General features: G+C 37.1%; 1 long non-coding RNA gene across 2 annotated transcripts in view; it reads right to left on the bottom strand.

Moving 5' to 3' along the window:
• LOC127017545 (uncharacterized) overlaps positions 1–19,619 on the bottom strand; it is a 166,428-nt gene that overhangs the window by 69,493 nt on the left and 77,316 nt on the right. Inside the window, exons 3-4 of one of the 2 annotated variants that reach the window (XR_007766613.1) lie at positions 1,725–1,962; positions 1,289–1,431 (exon numbers count right to left, since the gene is read on the bottom strand). This is a non-coding gene — a long non-coding RNA (uncharacterized LOC127017545). Of the gene's footprint in view, positions 1–1,288; positions 1,432–1,724; positions 1,963–19,619 lie in introns of those variants that run through there. The other variant, XR_007766614.1, reaches the window with a different exon arrangement.

The following is a 19,619-nucleotide window of genomic DNA, read 5'->3' as shown; positions in this document are numbered from 1 at the left end:
ACTGCAGAGTTGATTTCAAAAGGTACAGCTTGGTATAAAACAAAGCACAATTATATATTAACTGTAAACACAGAAAACAATAAGAAACTTCCACTTGAACTAAACATACAATGATGGGAAGCTAAAGAAACGTAAATCTGTACATTCACGTATCACCTCAATATTGAAACCTTCCTGCGTTACATTCTGTAAAGCTGCTTTGAGTTTTTCAGACAGAAACAGAGGTTTCTGTCAAAAGCTATTTGGCTTTACAAAGCAAATGTTTAAGCTAACTTTTGATTTGAATTTTCATTTTTAAAAAAAAAGTGATTTTTTAAAATTTTATTTTCAAAACTACTGATTACAAAAACATTGTTAAACATTCAGATTCCCTGTCTTTTCCCTATGCCTTTGAATGCTCCAGAGTTGTGTAATGGTTAAAGCCTCTTTTCTTTCACTCTTTTCCAAACCCTTCTAACGCTGGAATAGCCAAATCAGATATTTCAAAACTTACTAAGTAGCTGAGACTGTTCCATTTTACCAGTCAAAATCCACTTGTGAAAGCAGCAGGATTAACCTACAGATGTATGTGGTTTTCCAAGATTAAAATATATATGTAATTACAGTGTATGTTATGAAGATGGTGGTTTATAATCAGAATAAATTGATTTGCGAGTCTGAAGTACAGCAAGAAGCAATTATTGTACTTGGCATCTGACTTACTCATTTAACAGACAGGTCTATACCAGGAACCCTAGTTATATGTTGCTGAGACTTTTGGTGATGGTAACTTGATCTTAAAAGCTTCTCTTTAGCTCTCACATGTCAATACAATCTTTTGAAAAGAAAAGATCAGCAAAACTGGGCGATTACAAGCCTTGCTCAAACAAAGGCAGTCTTCATAGACAACACACCAAGACTATAAAATTAAAGAATGAACTCTAGCTAAATAAAGTAATGGTCCTCCAGTGGAAAGACAAAACACAATTAGAATTCACATACTTATTTCAAGATCAATATTTTTCTACTGATTTGCTGAGGAGGCTTTTATGAAATTTAAGCATAGTTCACTTTTAAATACTCTTACCGCCAAAGGGTATGGTAGGCTGTATTAATTCCTTTCCTTTTATAAATCAATAATTAGACTGCCGATTTGCTTAAAGTGCTTTGGAAAAAAAGGAAGGAAGATGGAAGCTATATTTTACCATTCTACAGCACGTGTTGAAAGGCTCAGTAACTCATACCATCACACTTAACAAAGATCATGACACTCAGAGACAATATGGAAATGAATCAAAACCAAATATGAAACGTTTTTCCTCACAAATTTTAATAAATAAATGAAGGTTCACCATGACGGACAGCACCCAGACCCAAATACAATTCTTGGGTTAAAGTCTATCTTCCCAGTGTAACTTGTGCATCGTAAGGGTGGAGATGCAAGCCTGGAGACTGAAGCAAAAAGCTATTAAGAGGATGACGGCTTCTTGAGTATTAAAGTGATACCAGTATGATTTTTGTTAGCTAGAGGCAGAGGAGAAATGAGGGGAGGAGAGAAGAAGTTACCCAGCCACCATACAGATAAAAAGTTGTGTCTTTGCATGATACTGCCCAGTACCATATAGCCCTATTCACCATGTGGGACTCCAAAATGAAATATACTACAGGATTGGCAAGAGTGAATTTTCTTACAGCGAAGGATTGTGACTTGGAGAAAGAGTACAAACAGTGGAATTTGTCTGTACCTGTGGATGGATAACCAGAACAGTCAGGCTCATAAGAATAGATGCAAGTTGTGTAGAGAAGATTGAAATCCTCGAGAACATTTGGAGGAATCCTTTAGGATATTTGCTAGCATTAAGCTTCCTGGGGTAGGCTGACTCCTTGGGAAAACCCTAAGGAAAATTATATTATCTGTGCCATCTTTAAAAGATTTCATCCGAGAAGTGAAGATACACTCCTTTCAGATCACTTCGTTCCCTTCTGAAAGAGAATAAAAGACAAAAGGGTATTGACAAAAAAAAAAAAAAAAATCCACTTTTTTTCTTTCCATCAGTTAGCCACTGAAGTAATAGAGCATTTGTGGCCAATGAGTATCTAATTTGTCTTACAACTATCCTTAAAGACAAAAATTAGGAATCATCACATCCAGTTCTACTTTTCTACCTTGTAGTATTTTCATAGTATCTTATTCTGTAAGATAACTTAAGAAAAACATATTTTTTTCTTTTTTATTCTTTTACTGCAACCTTAAAGAGTTTGTCAGAACTTTTAAATCATTCTTCTTACTTCCTAATAAGGTGTATTCAAGGCTTAGCTTGATTACAACATCCATTCTGACTTATTTTAACTTAAAATGGACACATCTTTACTTTCTAAAGTAAAACAGAAAAAGGCCATTCTTTTAACCTTGGAGAAGGTCCTGAGCATGTAAAAAACCCCAAACAAAACAAAAAAGCAATCTTTTCAAAAATATCAGAGAATTTCAGCATGAACTATACAGAAGATAACTCAATTTCTGGAGCAGACATTTTACTTGAGGTTTTTGCTTCAGGAATTGAGGGTTATTAAATGAAAATATTTTATTGGATTCAGGAAATCTCACAAAAAAAAAATTAGAGGCTTTGAGACTATTACACAGAATTATCAGAGATATTTGCCCTGATCTTCCATTCTTCCCAAGATGTGTGGTTTTGTCCCCAGTACATACAGGATACTGGATCAGATGGACCTTTGTGTGTAATACACTCATGCAATAAGACTAGAAATCAAAAAATCAACTTTTGTGCAAAAAAGAAAAGAACCACAAAGGAACACTTCAAGTTAGTGCTTTGTGTCAAAGCTAAGGTTGCCAACCAATAGAAGAGTTCCATAGTCAAAAACTTAAAATAAGGATATTGTCCTGATAAAAAGAGAAGATAAGCATTGAAGTTTTCCTGTGAATCACAAATTTTGCACTGCAAATCCATTCTGAAAAAGAACAGTGGAACGATAAAGGAGTTATTGGTTGAAGGATGACAGGAGGAAGGCAGAAAAGACCTGTTTTTTGTTAATAATGATTTACACCATTAACACATTTGCAATATCTGAATTCTATGTTAATACCTAGTTAATACATGAAACTTGGTGTATTAATACATAATAATTCAGCAAAACAATAGCATAAGTTCATATCTAGACAAAGCCAGTGATATTGTTCATCCTTACATTAGCGATCAAAAAATTAAGTAATTATAATTCAGCATAAATTTAATACTCGGTGTGCCTGGTAGATCCCTGTATGACCTACTGCATCCTATATTGGAAAACATACTCATTCCTTCTGAAAGATCCTAGCACTGCAGACACTGCCTCGAGGTAGAAGTCTTTTGTCCTATGTCAGTGGGTCCCATACAATTCTTGAAAATCTGAATTGCATCAAAGAAGCACAAGTCAATCATAGATAGCCAGGGAAACTTCTTTTATGATACACCACTGTGTGCCCTGGCTTGTTTCCTCTATTCCACTATTTCCAAATAAGTTTTGATGCAATAAGAAGTAGTTATGACTTTGTTTCACCTATTACTTGTGGAGATTAAGCCTTCTGGGAGCATACAGGTGCCCTAAAATTGCCCCAATGGGTGGGCTGGAGCAGAGTCTGATACTAGAGAGTCTCTTTCACATTACGCAAGAATCACAAATGCTCCTCTCCTGTATGAATGGCAGGTCCTGGGTTGTGGATCCCTGCAGCTTCCTTGCATTCTAGCAGCAATAAAGCAAATAATGCCTAACCTTTGCTGGCAGATAGCTGCATAAACAAAACCCCAGTTAGTAATGAGCAGTAGCTTTCTGAAAGGAGAGGTAATGGTAGTTGCGGAAACTGATAATTTTGCAGGTTTTGTTTAGGAAGAAGGCACCATCCACAGCTTAGTTTTAAACTGCTTTAGAGAAAAAACTATATTGCTTTTGGCATCAGATAAATACAAAAAGGAGACTGAGGAGATTAATTAGTTTTAGTTTTCTGAATGCCCTTCGTTATTATTGTTGGAAAAATGCACTTAGGCAGCTAATAAGGAAAGTATTTTAACTCTAATGGACATAAACATTGTATTAGGTTTTGGCATTGGAAAACGGAAGCAGAGTTGTCTTAAGGCTGGCTGACATATTAAATACTATCTTCTATTCTTCCACATTAGAAATGTTAATTGAACAACAAAAAACATCAATATACCAGTGAAGTTCTCCTTAAGTATTAGCAACTTTCCCTGGTGACCTGACAATACTGGATAGGTGAACAGCTGCTCAGGAGTGCAACCATTGTGAATTTTATTCCATTTAATAGCAGATGCAGGAAATGGAAGGTTATATTACAGATCAATACACAGGCTAAGGGAACCTGACAACCTTTGGTTAGAATCAGAAGAATAAGTGGCATTAATTAATTCGCAGAGTTGTTGAAAAAAAAACTATTTTTTTGTAACTGAGACAGACTAGAAATGCTCTGCTCTGAAATACAATATTGATTAATGTGAAAAGCAGCCTCAGTTGTAAGTATCCTGCCACTGTAGAACTTGTAAATTCTATTTAAGCAGCCACTTGAAGAAACCTTAACTATTTCTTTTGATCCTCAAACATTTAGGTGACATGATAGTACCTAGCTGTACTGAATATGCTTCCTATTTCAATAATAATGACACTATAATGACAATTTTTAAAACTATATTTCACAGCATTTACAATTATGCTCATATAGTTACAGCCCTCTAACTCTGAAACGCTAACCTTGAATGTCAACAGCATGTGAAAACTACAATTACAAACTCCATTCATAATTGGAGTTTTTTTTAAACTTATCACTTAAGAAGAACTGTATAACAGAAGTGTGACACACTAAAATAGCACTCAGAGAGCTTTAGCCTCTGGATGCATTCATATGATACAGGAATGTAAAAAGGTTATTTCTATAACAGGGGTTAGCACACATTAACTCCAGAGTGCTGCACAAAGGATGCCGAAAACTGGATCACATTCTCAATGGTTTATTAGCAGGGTCCATCACCGATGGCGTATATTGAATCTAAAAGTGAAAGTTACTTTTGGGGAAAAAGAGGGAGGGAGGGAGGGAGGGAGGGAAAGACTGGAGTATGTTTGATGAAAGGCAGCTGCTGCCTGGCTGGCTGACAGTAAACTCTGTACAGGCAAATTATTGGGTCCCCTACTGCAAAACAAAAGCTGCAATCAAGGGGTAGAAAAAGGGGTACAAAGGGGTAACTTGCACACCAGTATGAGAATCTACCATAACAGCAATATCAGAGTTTACAGCTGCAAGGCCATGGCAGCAATAGTACAAGAACTGCAAGGGAAAAAAACTGTCCTTTTGCCAGATTTGGGATTTTGAGTGATTTATTCAGTGCTTTTATTTGGGAAAGCAAAAAGGGAAAAGCTGAACTGTTTAGACTATACATCTAAGATAAAATGTCATCTCACAACACTATCACCTACCTTGACAGAAAAACTCTATCTCCATTCCTCAATATGTACCTTAATAAAGTCTAAGCTTCTATTTCTATTGAAAGTTCCTAGCGCTTTTTCCTACAGTACTGCTCAATCCTTGCCCCCAGACCTTCCCAGAGTATGGGGGAATCTTCTGCATAACAAGATTTTTAGCTATCAGAAAGCACCTGCTAGCAGAGGTGACTCAGGAAGACTGTTTTGCACCTCTGCACAGCATTTGATACCTACCTATCAAAAACATACCCCAAAAAAGCATGAGCTAGGGAGGACAGGAAAGTGAAAGGGCTCACTCATCAAGCTAGTTCTTGATGAGACTTGTCCCTGAAGTTACTACTGAACTGTCTTCTCAAGGTAAATGAGGACCAATCCTGTCTTCTGTGTCCTCAGTGAACAGAGATAATACCCCTTGTTCGTGGGTATAGGTGGCCTCTCTACCTGGATCAAAGCAGTCCCAAGCTGGGGCAGTCAACCTTAATGGGTAATGACAAGATACAAACCAAGCAAAGGAAAAATAGCATGAGTCATTCTGACTTTGTGAAGTGCTTGGGGAATTCTCTGTATGCATTATCAAAGATAGATCTAAATATGAACACCACCATTAATGCCTTACCGTTCACTATTCTGAGAAAACCTGCAGAAATTCTATATATAGACCTTGTACTAAAAGAAGGGACACGAAATCACCAGCTGTTTAATTCACACACCTTATGCTCAGCTTAGTGGCTCTTACATTTTTCCTTTCTTGCAGTAGTGACTAAAGCTAGTTGTCATAAACTGCAGACCATGTAGTCAAAAAGAGCTCCATGAATGTGTGGGAAAAATCTGCACGGGAAAAAAATCTACACGGGCTTGTTTTCTGCACCTCGCTCCTCCAGCACGAACAGCTAAGATTGCTTGACTACCTTCTCCTGAACTGACTGAAGTCAAAAGCTTCCCAGATCAGTGCTTCCACTTTCCATCTCCAGACACACTAGGGCAGGATGGGAAATAGGCAGGCCAGAGCATCCTCAATACTTTATCCACATATTTGACATTTGTTCCTTTCTTCATATTTTTGTCCTTCTGTTCACTCACAGTAGCACCTACTCACAGCCTGAAAGGGACAATTTTGTAACATCTTCTCTTCCAGGACGACAACCACTCAGTTGTTTACAATTCGTTAACAAAGTCTGATGCATCCTATTTTACATCATCTTCTCACTGAGCCTATCATTTTAGCCTGTTAGAGAGCTCTTTTCCTATTGCGGTCTTCAGTTCACGTATTCTTTGTAGCCTTTCCCCTACAAATATAACTGGCCCACAAACTATTTACTCGTCTCTCCACTGCTTGACTCCTTGGCCTCCAAGTTTCCTTTCTCCTGCACTCTCCTCCCTCTTGCTCATATTGCTGTGGTGTCATGGATTTATTTTTAGGTCTTAAAGATTACTGATAATAAGAAATCATGTAGGCCTGTCCCCTTTACTATGGGCTTGCTCTCTATATGTTATTTGTGCCATATTCTTGGAGGGGGAGTACTTCTGTCTGCCACTACCTTCAGGAATATCGTGCGTATGTGAAGGAAACATCACAACTCAGAATAAAGGTGGAGAAGGTACCCAGTAAAGTGGAGGACTGACTGGAGAACCAGGAATAAGAGAATGCCCTTTAAATCCTCCTGGTGGAGCAGAATCATTTGCAGCTGAATACCACCTGGCAGCTCTGACCATCCTGAGTGTCAGAGCCCTCATACATACTTAAATAATCCAGATCTAGAAACAAAACCTAAAAGAAGTGACAGTCCAGATGTGATTCCTGGCTGACCATTATTATGAACTCCAGAAGTGATTCTGTTATACTGTATGAGCATCCTCCTAGGAAATTGTTCCAGCACACTCTCTTGGGGATGTGCAGCAGGATGACCATCCAGTTAAAACTCATGGCTAGTATTCCCGAAAGCCTGGCACATTAATCTCCTGTAACTGTTAAGCAGCAGAACTGCATCTGGAAGAAGTCATACAACAGTCCTTCCATAACCATAAGTTTCCTGTAATTTTGGCCAGGTTTTCCAGACTTGCCTTTGATTTTATCAGGAGCCATCTGGTAATTGTCTTTTCAAGCTGCATTTTTAGTTAGATAAGAGGGTCTTAATGTTATTATTACTGCCTGTAGCCCAAGATGACTCACAGTCACTCTAGTAAAAGAATTCTTGTAGAAGTGGCCGTGGACTTCAAGCACCTCCATATGATTTTACCAACCGCTGAAATTAGTGCCAGTTGTCTTTTTGAGCTACAAATCCTACTATTTTAAGTCCATTGCTCATTTTCTGAAGTCCTTTCTGAACAACTCCTAGTAAAGATATTCTCTTCCAGCCACGTAACGTAAAGGATATGGCTTTATTCTTCAAACTAGATAGTTCTAGTACAACAGCAGCAGCTACAAATTCAGAGGGGGCGCCAGGGGAAATGCATTCATGCAAAATAATCATCAGTGGCACCTAAATATCTCTGCCCTGTCCTCAACAAGCTACAAGTTATCATTTGATATCCACCCACCACATAATTAACTCTCCAGGAGGTCAGAAATGGACTTCCCCAGCACAACAAACTTTCCTGACTGACTGTGAGACTGTGCCACTATTCCTAGGAGCTGGCAAATCAGGAATGCACCTGGTTTGAAGGATGCACCTTCCTGCATAGTATTACAGCTTTCAGCACAGTGCTCTTTTAAAATCTGCAAAGTAATGTAGCTTAAAATAAGCAATTTTGATACAGTAATCTCTTGGAAAGTGACAATAACATACAATTCAGCAAAGCCACCTTCCTCATTTTAGGGTTATGGGATCATTTTGGTTTGGGTTTTCAAGAGACCTTGAATCAGTCTGCTTATGCTCACTTTGTGACCACATTATTAGGTATTTTCTGTAATTAAAATAAGTAAAAAACTATGAGTGACTGATTGAAACCCTTAAAGTAAATCCATAAAGCAAATACACAGATTAAACACAATTCTCACAGCTTGTGTTTCTACAATGCTACATGTGTCACAGTGATAAAAGTGATAAGTTGAAAAGCTATGTAATTAATGTATTTTCCATCCTCTTTTGTCTGCCTTGCCTGCTTTCTGCCCTCTAAAGTATTTCCCATAGGACTCTTAACTATTTTATACCTTTAAGCAACTTAAAACAGCTGCAAACTTTAAAGAATAATAACCAGTTAGTCCCAGAACTGTATTTCTTCAACCTACTCTCAAAAGCGGTTTCCTTCCAAACATTCCCCAAGACCTCGAATGGGTGAACTTCAGTCATACAATAGTGGCATAGTTTTGTCAGCCTACAGGTTAGTCAGGCATCATATCTTAAGATACAGAAAAGTAAGCTTTAGCACTTTCTTAGAGAGAAAAGAACCCATTTCCCATACTTTCGCTTTTAACTTGGAAAACCCCCAGAATAACGGGCTCAATAAACCGTGACACTTCTGGTATTTATAAACTATAATTTGTTCCTACATGGTTCCCTGCGAGCTTTGCCAATTAGGGTAATGAACAACTGAAGCATAAAACAGTTTCAGATAATCATTTCTTAAAATATTTCTTCCCCCTCCAATACACATAATACATTGCAATGTAGCATTCTGCTGAACAGTTTAACGTGTTATTGACACCTATAGTTATAATAAGCCATTTGTGCCCAGATGCACCACAGAGCAATGCAGCATGTGTAAAATCTTCAGGACCACGCTGTACTCCCCCTGCCATTAAAAAAAAAAAAAAAAAGCATCCTTTTCATCTACTTCAAATATTACTGCAGAGAAATTTTTAAAACTATGAACAGTGTAACTGATGATATAACCCACTTGAGTATTGTTTTAATCGTTATGAGAAAAAAAAAACTGCGGAGAAAGACAAGCCTAGGCAGGAGTGATTTTTGGTGGGAATTAATAAGAATCCCAAGTTGCAATACTCAGTGTCTGATGAGTTTCTCACGCAAAGGTAGGTTAGATCTTGCAGAAAAGAAGATTAGAAAGGAGAGGAGTCTGTCTCCCTCTCTCTCTCTCTGGCTGCTGATGCACACAGAGCTGGTCTTAAACAAGTTGTTCTAGGGAATATTACATCTTTCTCCTCCTTTCTGCACCTTTCTCCCTTCCAAAGGAAAAAATGTAATATTGGCAACAGAGCATATCAATAGCACTAAATAAACTTTCAAGTTAGACTTCAGCTTATAGGCTTCCAAAGGGCTCCAAATTGCTCCAGTCACTGGTGTTCCTCAACAGCTTTGGACAGAAACTCAGCTTCTTTCTTTTGGAAAACCATGAAATCAAATCATGCCATTACAACTTATGTACTAATGAACCGGATTTTTCTAAATGCAGAATTTCTGGACTCAAAGGGGAAAAAGTACCACACAGATGGCTTAATCCACTCTTTTTTCCAAGGTGAAAAAAAGACAACTGTGGGCAAATCAAAGCTGCCAAGTACTAGTATTCTGCTTTGCTTTGCCAAAATACGTATGTTGCAGAGCCACTATTTATTAAGTGCACAGCACAGAAAATTTTACACAGGAACAGACGCCTAAGTTTTCTTCAACTCAGCATAGTTTAACAGGAAATGACAAGGTTTCTAAAGGCCAAAGAGTAATACCCTTATACAGGTTTTGAAGTGACTATCAGCTGATCATGGTTTTACAGGCACTGTGACATCCAGATGTACTATTTAAAATGTAAGATTAAAAGACATAATTGCAACTAAATGCCCCTGACACCCGAATGAATTTCATATCAGACATTCTCACTGCATACAGTCTCAGAGTGATCTTCACACATTGAACAGGACAGTTCAACAATGGCTATCACAATCTGGTTTGTAAGTAATGAGAATTATATTCCTAACCGTTCAGAACTAATATGTTGCAGATCTATTGGTATCATGTCACTATATATGGTAAATTATCTTTATTGTTACAATGAATGTCAAGTATAAGCATACAACAATTTCATTTCAGTAGGTATGTTGCAATTTTCAACAGCTAAAGATAAAACCCTACTTTTAGTCCACAGTTTATGCACAGTTCTATTGATTTAAACTGAAATTGTTCATTTAATCAGACTGGCAGTTCTACTAGCTGAATTCTAATTTTTTGCACCTTTCCCTATTCTGATTTTTCAGATTTTCTTCCCTTTCAAAATCAATTTAATCGTGATCTCCAGCAAATGAATACTCTGTCTCTTTTTCAAAACCATTTAACATTTTCATTTAGAAGCCTGTTTTGCCAGAATTCTATCTCATATTGTCTTTCTCTATCTAATTCACAAGGGACATGTCATTATGTGCATGAGAAACATAAGAATAAATATTTGCACCAGTTGTTAACTTTCTACCCTAATGCTTATGTATTGAAGGGTGTTTTATTAACTATGCTATTGAGATTAGCAAGTATTTTTCATGCTTTTTGGGGCTTTTATTAACAAAAGTCAACTTGAATGGAACCAAGATATTTTTCCTTTAAAAAGTAATAAATATCAGAGGAGCTTATCCCTCAGCAGAAAAGTAATTGCAAACGCATATGCTGAAATAGAGGCAGGTAAAGAAGATGGCACATACTTCCTCAGTGAGGCAAGACTGCATGTAGACAGTAGTGCATGTAGGAAAAGGGGCTGAACACCCCAGCCAGTGCCAGGAGCCCAGAGTTACACTGGCTGAGCAGTCGGACTTAGCTATCCTTCTCTAGAGGTTTTTGACAAGTCTGGCCTTCAGACTTAGGGAAGCCAGGTCGTGCAGTTTCTCCTATACTTCAGTTATGGCAGCACAACTGCCTGTAGGGCCACACTCTGAACTCACTACGAAACAACTGCAGCTACAAGCAAGGCCAGAGACATCTCACACTACCATCTCATGGTACAGCTGCAGTGCAGCTTCCCTTGGGATCTGTGGGGGAGTAAGCACGTCTGCCCTTTTCCTGGTGCTGCTTATATCCTCTGCTGACCAGCACAACTATCTGGCCAGCACGTTTTACAACAAAAAGCTCTGAGAGATAAACAATAAGATCAGCCTTCGTTCCTCCCACTTCCTGCACCTGTTTGCCTTCCATCTGCTTCTGTAATTGCACATGCATGTGACATTTGCCTTTAAGTCCCTTCCCACCTCTCTGTCCCATGCTTAGGTACATCACTAGGCATTTCAGAACCTGCTCGTCACATGGGATTCCTCGTTGCATTTCCTCCTCCTTGATTTGGGGAGATCACCTTCTCCTTGCCTGTTTTTAACTTCCCTTTCCACCCTCTAGACAGGTGCTGGGGTGTCGTGGAAGATGGAGAGGTGGAAACTGCATTACAAAATTTACATTTTGAGAGCGCTTTATTTTATTCTCAATGTCCCTAATGTAGCTTTCTTAGTCTAGCTTGTTTTAGCTTCCTAAACGTTAACGTAAATGACATTTTTCCACATATATATCTTTGTGTACATATGGTGGGAATGGAAAGAGGAGAAAACCCACAAAGGTTCAGAATTTATTAAAATCTCCACCATGAGAATGCAACCTTCCCACATCATTTTCTCATACAGTAGCCTTTCACAAGTCAAGCAAGTTAGACTGTTTTGGTCAGACAGTCACCTACCATGAAGTTCAACAATTTCAAGTGCTTAAGAGTTCTAGACTTAAGGCCCAAAGTTAAATGTTTTAGTAAAACCATTTATACAATCATTGCTTTACTGTCTCCTCTTTTAAAATGTTTGCCACGTTATATAAACTATTGTCAATAACTTTAAACGCAACTTGTTAATACTTAAGTAATTAGTGGTCTTATAGCACTAAAATGTTTTCAGTAAAACTACTGAATTAATCCTTTTTTGCAAAGTCTTACCTTGTCTCATTGAAAACAGAGGCATAATATAAGACTGGAGAGTAATTTAATTTTTAACGGCTCAGGCTCTTAATTTTCAAGTTATATTTGGTTTAGGAATTCTGTAATGCTGAAATAAAATTTCTTTCCAGCAATGTTTTTAAAAACAAAACCAAAGAATCTTTGTCATTTGTTTCATTCCATATGATACTACCAAGTCATAAATTACACAAATTTTCAAATTTGCCAAAATACGTGTACTAATAAAGGAATAAACTAAAAACAAACGAGCTATGTGATTAAGTTGTGTGATATTTCAGGTGCCCCTCTTTTCCTACAGCTAAGTACTACTCATTCTGCCACTTTCCTATTCTGCCCAGTCTTGGCCTTCAGGGTACACCGCACACGTATAGAAAAGATAGGAAAGGTAAACAAGATGCTATAGGAGGAAGGCCTCAAATGACTGAATCCTTAGCTCTGTATAGGTGATTGCACAAGCTTAAGTCTACACTTCTGAGACCAGCATTTTGCACTGTCATGCTGTATGATTACACTCTGTTTATTTTCATCTTTAAGAACCTAAATGTTAGAGATGGATCAGGTCAGTAAGAAAGTGCACAGAGTAAAGTGCACCCTTTCTTTCTTCTCAGTAAGAATTGTGATTTCTTTGGACTCCAGTTCTGAATATTTTCCAACAGAGAAACAACATATTAAACATTCAATTTTATGTTCCTCTCACTGAGGGGAAACAGTGCAAATTAGAAAGTACAGAGTCTAAACATTATTTAAAAGACCCCATCAAATTCCACATGGGCAGTGGTGACAGGCATCACGTCAAGGGCACCTATTAAGCTCTCTTCAGAACTCTTACATCTCTTTCAGAAAAATACCCCATTTTATTATAGGGCCCAGGTTCATTATGAACCTTAAGGTTCAGCAAGTGAAGGAGGAAAAAAGTAGTTTTCATGTTTTTTGTCTAAAAATGCCATTCAGAATACTTTATAATGTATGATCTAATTCTTAACTCTTTGCTGATTCAATATAGATTGGTGATAAGATTCCATCAAACACATTATTCTAAATCCCAGTAGAATAGCCATTGCCATTTCCAGATTATATCGCAAGTTATTATACATACACTGCTGCATTAATGAACTTAAGTATGACATCATAAGCTTTTAGAGTCCAAACTGGAAGGTTTTGAAACATGAAACAGTACCAGAAGATAAAACGTGAAGATTGAACTTAAAGTATGGAAGAGACTTTTGGATATATTTTACTAACATCACATTTTAATCTTTTAGCATCATCATACCCCTGCAATTTAAAAAAGCTTTAGGCCCTCCACTTGCTGTCTGTATACACCCAGTTACAATTATGTCCATTAGTTGCCTTAGCAACGGAGGCAGAGGTTAAGTCATTTTCTAGAAGAGGCCCAGTGCAAATTATGGCATTATACCAACTTATTGCCAATCGTTTTAATTAAAACATTTCGCTTTCAACTCAGCTAACAGCAGAGATCAGTAAACAGGGCAGATCAAATTACTGATATTTAAACTCCCCTGCCTTTGGAAAGGCCCACTGTAGCTTAATTACTGTTGGGCAGGACTAATGAAGAGAGAGCAAAGAACCTAAATCATTCAGGTATGGCTCAATATACGAAAAATACAGTATCATAATTCTAAATGTATGCAATACAAAATAAAACTGATATAATTTGTAGGCACTTGCCACTGTGCTATGGTAACATCTATGATACTGGCAACAAGAACACTTTTTTCCGTAACGCTCCCCTGCTGTTTTTCCACCTCTTTCCATGAAGCAATTGAAAAGGCAGACGATACATGCCCCATTTTACCTCTGTGATGGTGAAAACTGATTTTTACCATTGCCAAGAAACATGATAGAACACAGCAGACCTAGCATACCCAGGCTCAAGTACCTAGGGACTAGGGAAATACTTTACAGCCACCAAAGAGAAAAGAGGGGATCTTGCACGGGGAATGGATTTTGAAGAGGATACAGCGTATACAGTATAAGTCAAGAAACAGGGAAACGGGCGAGGAGACTCTGGGACCGAGCCTCAGCACAGGCAGAAAGCAGAAAAAGAAGAGGTCCGGCATGCAGTCATTACTGTGGGATAGTCATAGTATCACAATACTTGATAGCCAGTACAGAAGAAATCACTACCCACTCCTTCCCACTCCCCTTTTGCCATTCTGCTCTCACATATCATTACATACCTGCAGGAAAAAAAATCATCCATAGACAAAATTCCCCTGCTTATCTAGTGCAAGCTCTCTTTAAACCTGGATGGCAAAAAAACCCCATTGCATTTTTTTGTCTGTAGCATAACATTCTGCCACACTATCAGTGAAATACTGTTACTATTTTCAAAGGATTCAGGAAGAAGGGCAAAACCCTATGAAATATATAAAGTAGCTGGTAGAGTGGAACGCATCAGACCCAACTTCACCTGCCTAAAGATCAGACATTTAAGTGTGCTCCATCCAAGGGTAGCAAATTGCCCAGATGCAGGGACTTCTCTTCAACTCTAAACAGAACTTCAGTCAGCTTGCTCTGGCTTATATATCTAATTAATAAAACCATTCTTATAGCAGTAAATCCTACTTTTGACTTCTGGAAAACATAACTTCCCTTTTCAAAGCTTGTACAAATCCCTCCATTTGATCTAGAGAAGTTAAACATACTTTTCCCATCACTAACCATATGGCATTCAGGAAACTTTTTGGTTTTGTTTTGGTTTGTTTTTTTTTTTTTTTTTTCTTTTTTTTCAATAAATATATAACCAGCCCTCATTCACATAGAGCTACTACAGTCTCATTAGTTAAGATGGGCAGGTCAGCAAGGGAAAAAAGTCAGGCCTTCTGAGGACAAATAGGAAGGATTCCTTTTGGATCATTATTAAAGCCTGAATTTCTTCATGGTGATATAGTAGGATTTATCTGCCAAAAAAAAAAGCTAAGCAAGAGCAGAAACTCTGTTGAGCAAGTTAAATGAGAGAGATTTAAAATTTCTCATTGGCACAGTCAAACAATACATCTCCACATGTGAGGAAAAATAACTATACTTTTAAGGCTTACTTCTATGCTTACAAGGATTTTAGAAGATGAAAGCTTTAGTTTAAAATTTCTGGATTTTACACAGCACTAGCTACTGTCCTCTTCAGCTGAATGAAAAATTGTCTCTAACATAGAACAGAAAAAACAAAGGTGGAAACACTCCCTTCTCTCTAGTAAGCTATACTTTCCAAGCTAAAAACTTCAGAGACTCTCAGAGTCTACTTAAATACTATTATAATAGAGAAAAGGACATTCTTCTTGTTCTTGGCAGCAATTGCAAAAGAAATTATGCAGACAGATCATCTTCTCCTAGCTCCTAAGTAGACCAATTATTCTTTCCAACCAAAATTCTTAGGGGTCTATATTTTTATCATTAAAACACAGCTATAAATCTATTGCTAATTTATTCCAAACTAACACAGTTTTTTTTGCTTTCTGAGTGAATAAAATTCTGAATATATAATAATAGTCACTCATTCATGTGCTGACAAGATTTCTGAAATGCACTGGCATATACCTTACTCTGGTATTTTATTATACATCCCATTTTGATGAAAAAGTAGATTCAAAAGAAGAGGGTTAAATGAGAGTAAGAAGAAAATATCCATTAAGGAAAAGCCATTATTCTTCAGCTAATTGCAAAAGCTAATCAGAATAATTAACCTAAGAGGAATCATAAAAAGACACCTACTCTCTAAAATATACAAATGTATGTAAAAAACCCAGGACTATTTCTACAGATGACCTTCTAAGTTATCTTAGTAACTGCTGTAGCACTTTCATGCAATCAGAATACTGGTAATTTGTAAAGAGAAAATTGGTAGAAAGAACATAAGTCTGTCCATAAAAGCTAAGTTTCCAAGGTACTTCAAGCCACTGAACATTTTAATGCTTGATTTTCTCTTCCTCTGCTAATCACCTACTATCCTGGTTTCAGCTGGGACAGAGTTAATTTTCTTCCTAGTAGCTGGTATAGTGTCATGTTTTGGATTTAGTATGAGAATAATGTTGATAACACACTGATGGTTTTAGTTGTTGCTAAGCAGTGTTTATACTAAGTCAAGCATTTTTCAGCTTCTCACGCCCAGCCAGCAAGAAGGCTGGAGGGGCACAAGAAGTTGGCAGGGGACACAGCCAGGACAGCTGACTCAAACTGACCAAAGGAATATTCCATACCATATGATGTCATGCCCAGTATATAAACTAGGGGGAGTTGGCTGGCGGGGGGGTGGATTGCTGCTTGGGAACTAACTGGACATCGGTCAGTGAGTGGTGAGCAATTACATTGTGCATCACTTGTTTTGTATATTCAAATTATTTCAGTATTGTCATTTTATTATTATTAGCATTATCTTCTTTCCTTTCTGTCCTATTAAACTGTCTTTATCCCAACCCAGAAGTTGTTTTTTTTTTCCCCTGATTCTCTCCCCCATCCCACTGGGTGGGGGGAGTGAGCGGGCGACTGCGTGGTGCTTAGTTGCTGGCTGGGGTTAAACCACAACACCTACTTAGTTCCATACACAGTAAGATCAATTTATATTATTATTTTGAAACCTCAAGAAGTTTGCCACCTGTTTTTGAGAAATAGATAGTAGCTATGTAGAGTTTTGTCACAGATTACGAGACAGCTGAGCAGAACCCAGTGATAACAACACAAAAACCGTGAAAACAAGACTTTATCTTTAAAGAATACAGCATTTGATATGATAAATCAATTTTTTTTCTACCCAAAAAAATTTGTAGTACAAACCTCTTGCAAGCTTCCACCTAGCACTGCAAGTGCTTTGAAGTCTTAGATCCTGAAGTCATGTTACAAGAACTCTTGCAATAGGAGCTTTTTTTTTTAAAAGGCTATTTTTAATCTTCCTGTCTGTCCAGAAAACTGAAAATGTAACTCCAATCTCTCAACTCAAAAGCCTAACATTAAAAAAAACAAAACAAACCAGAAAACCACCACACCCTCAATTTTGCCTTTATTATTATTACTATTTCCAGATTGATAAATTGAAATGAGAATTTGGGAGGGCTGATATAACAAAACCACAGGACTATCATTCTTTTATATGCTGAATTCATTAGCACTACTATTAGTTTGAGGAGAAATTTCGACTTACACCAAATACTGGTATCATAAAACTGTTTGACTCTGTCAGTGTTAAGAGGAACTGACAAAGATAGCACAGTGAAATGTTGATGTGTCTGCTTTGTTACGTTTTTTGATGGTTTTCTTCTTTTATGATGTTTTTTCATTTCCTTTTAATGAAGAAACTTTTTTTAGAATTAAGTATCAGCTTCTCCCCAGCTCTGCAACAACAGATTGGCAAATCAAAGTTTCCCAATACCAGACCCACTTGACTTCAAGTCAAGTTCTTAATTATTTTGACAAACCAAGGCCTTGCATCCAACAATATCATTTTTGTCCAATCAATCACTACTTTGGAAAGAGTAGGACATTTCATCCATCCAGCCCAAAGTTTCTAAATGGCTCCTCTTCTGTTCCAAATTCATGATACTATTTTGATGACTCAAATACTACTTTGTTAAGTTTTTTAAGCCTTTGATTTGATTGATTGCAAGGTTTGAAGAAATTACAGAAAAACAATCAAGTGAAGCCTGATAAGGAACAGTTCAAATTGAATTTCATCACAATAAAGATGCTCTTAAGCCTACTGCATGCTGTTCCAGACTGCATTTGATATTTGAACTCAGAACAAATCTGTATTGCCAAAGGATTCTACTTCTAACTGACTTATAATTAAAGCTTTGCTTCTTTTAAGAAGAAAATGCAAACGTCGGTGAATTCTATTGCATTTAGCACTCTGGAAAAACACAGGGATAAAAAAAATATTAACAAAGATGATACCCTTTCAGTTTCTTGTATGCCTAAATTTACTAATATTTTAGTAGCTAAAAAAATGACAGTTCCTTGGAAAAGCTTGTTTTACTAATGAGTTAAGCGATTTACAAGAGTCAAATGGATTGATACTTAATCTCTTGAACTAAGGCAAAGCCTTTAATGAGGAAAAATTGCAAAAAAACCCCAACAAAAAACACAACAAACAATCAACCTCCACCACACTCCCACCACTGCTACTCTTAAGGGCAACAAGAGGCATTCTGTAAATTAACCTTGGTCCACCTTCCTCATCACTAGGCATTCTGTCTTGTACAAGGATTTTGTATACTGATAACATACACATACGTATGTATGGACATACCCACACTCTAGTATGACTTCATTACATCAAGAATTTGATTGCAAGACTATAGCCTCGAAAAACCTCAGCTTTGGGCCAGCTTTCCATTGCAGAAGGAACAGAGAGAACCTAGTATAGCATTGCAACATATTTTACATCAACAAAATAAGAGTACGTATGTTTAAAAGTAATATTGCAATAAGAATCAAGACGCCGACTCTAGATACAAAAATTGTTTGTATATTTAGATTACTGCTTTCACATGATTTTAGACCAAACATATGGATTTAGTGTCTTCATAGAAAACAGAAGCTTTGCAAACAGATTCTTGTGGATTTTTTTCAGTTCCAAAATGATTAGTTCCCATAAATTATGGTGAATTTCAACTTCAGCCACCAAAACGTCCATCATCTATTCTCTGAAGTCTATTCTCTAACATCATCTTTCTTTCAGCAACATAATAGGCTGTAAGGTCGGAGGTCTTCTTTTCATCATAGCTATCTGTCTCTTGGTCAAGATACCTAACCTATGAACCACTACCTTGATATAATGATTTTAGACTTTTGTACTGGACTTTTATATGATGATATTTTACAGTCTTCTTTTAGATTGGGAAATTAGTAACTTGTTGTGTGTACTGGGATTGTTTTGGTTTGCATTTGCTTTTAACTTTTCCTCATGCAAAGCCCCTAACTCAATAAAACAGAGACTGACAACATAGGATATTTCATTCAAATAAAAATATTCTGGGTAAAATATTTGATATAGACTAAGAACACCAGGCTGCATAAATATGTTCCTCAGGGACAGTGCACTCAGGCCAAGAAAGTCCTGAAAATCCCGAGATCCTGAATCAACCTATTAAAGAAATGTAAAAAAAAAAAAAAAAAACACCAAAACTTAAATTAAAAAAAGGAACTGCTCAAGCACTAACTATGAAGGCAATTCAGTCTCCTAAATACTGTATTATAGGAACATAAAACAAAGGGGAAGGAAGAAACTCTGACAGTATAGACATATATGTTGCTATGAACAATCACATCTTTGAGGCAAC

Source organism: Gymnogyps californianus, chromosome 6, assembly GCF_018139145.2.
Source record: "Gymnogyps californianus isolate 813 chromosome 6, ASM1813914v2, whole genome shotgun sequence".
In the NCBI taxonomy this organism is placed as follows: Eukaryota; Metazoa; Chordata; class Aves; order Accipitriformes; family Cathartidae; genus Gymnogyps; species Gymnogyps californianus.
This window is presented reverse-complemented; position numbering and strand designations above follow the sequence as displayed.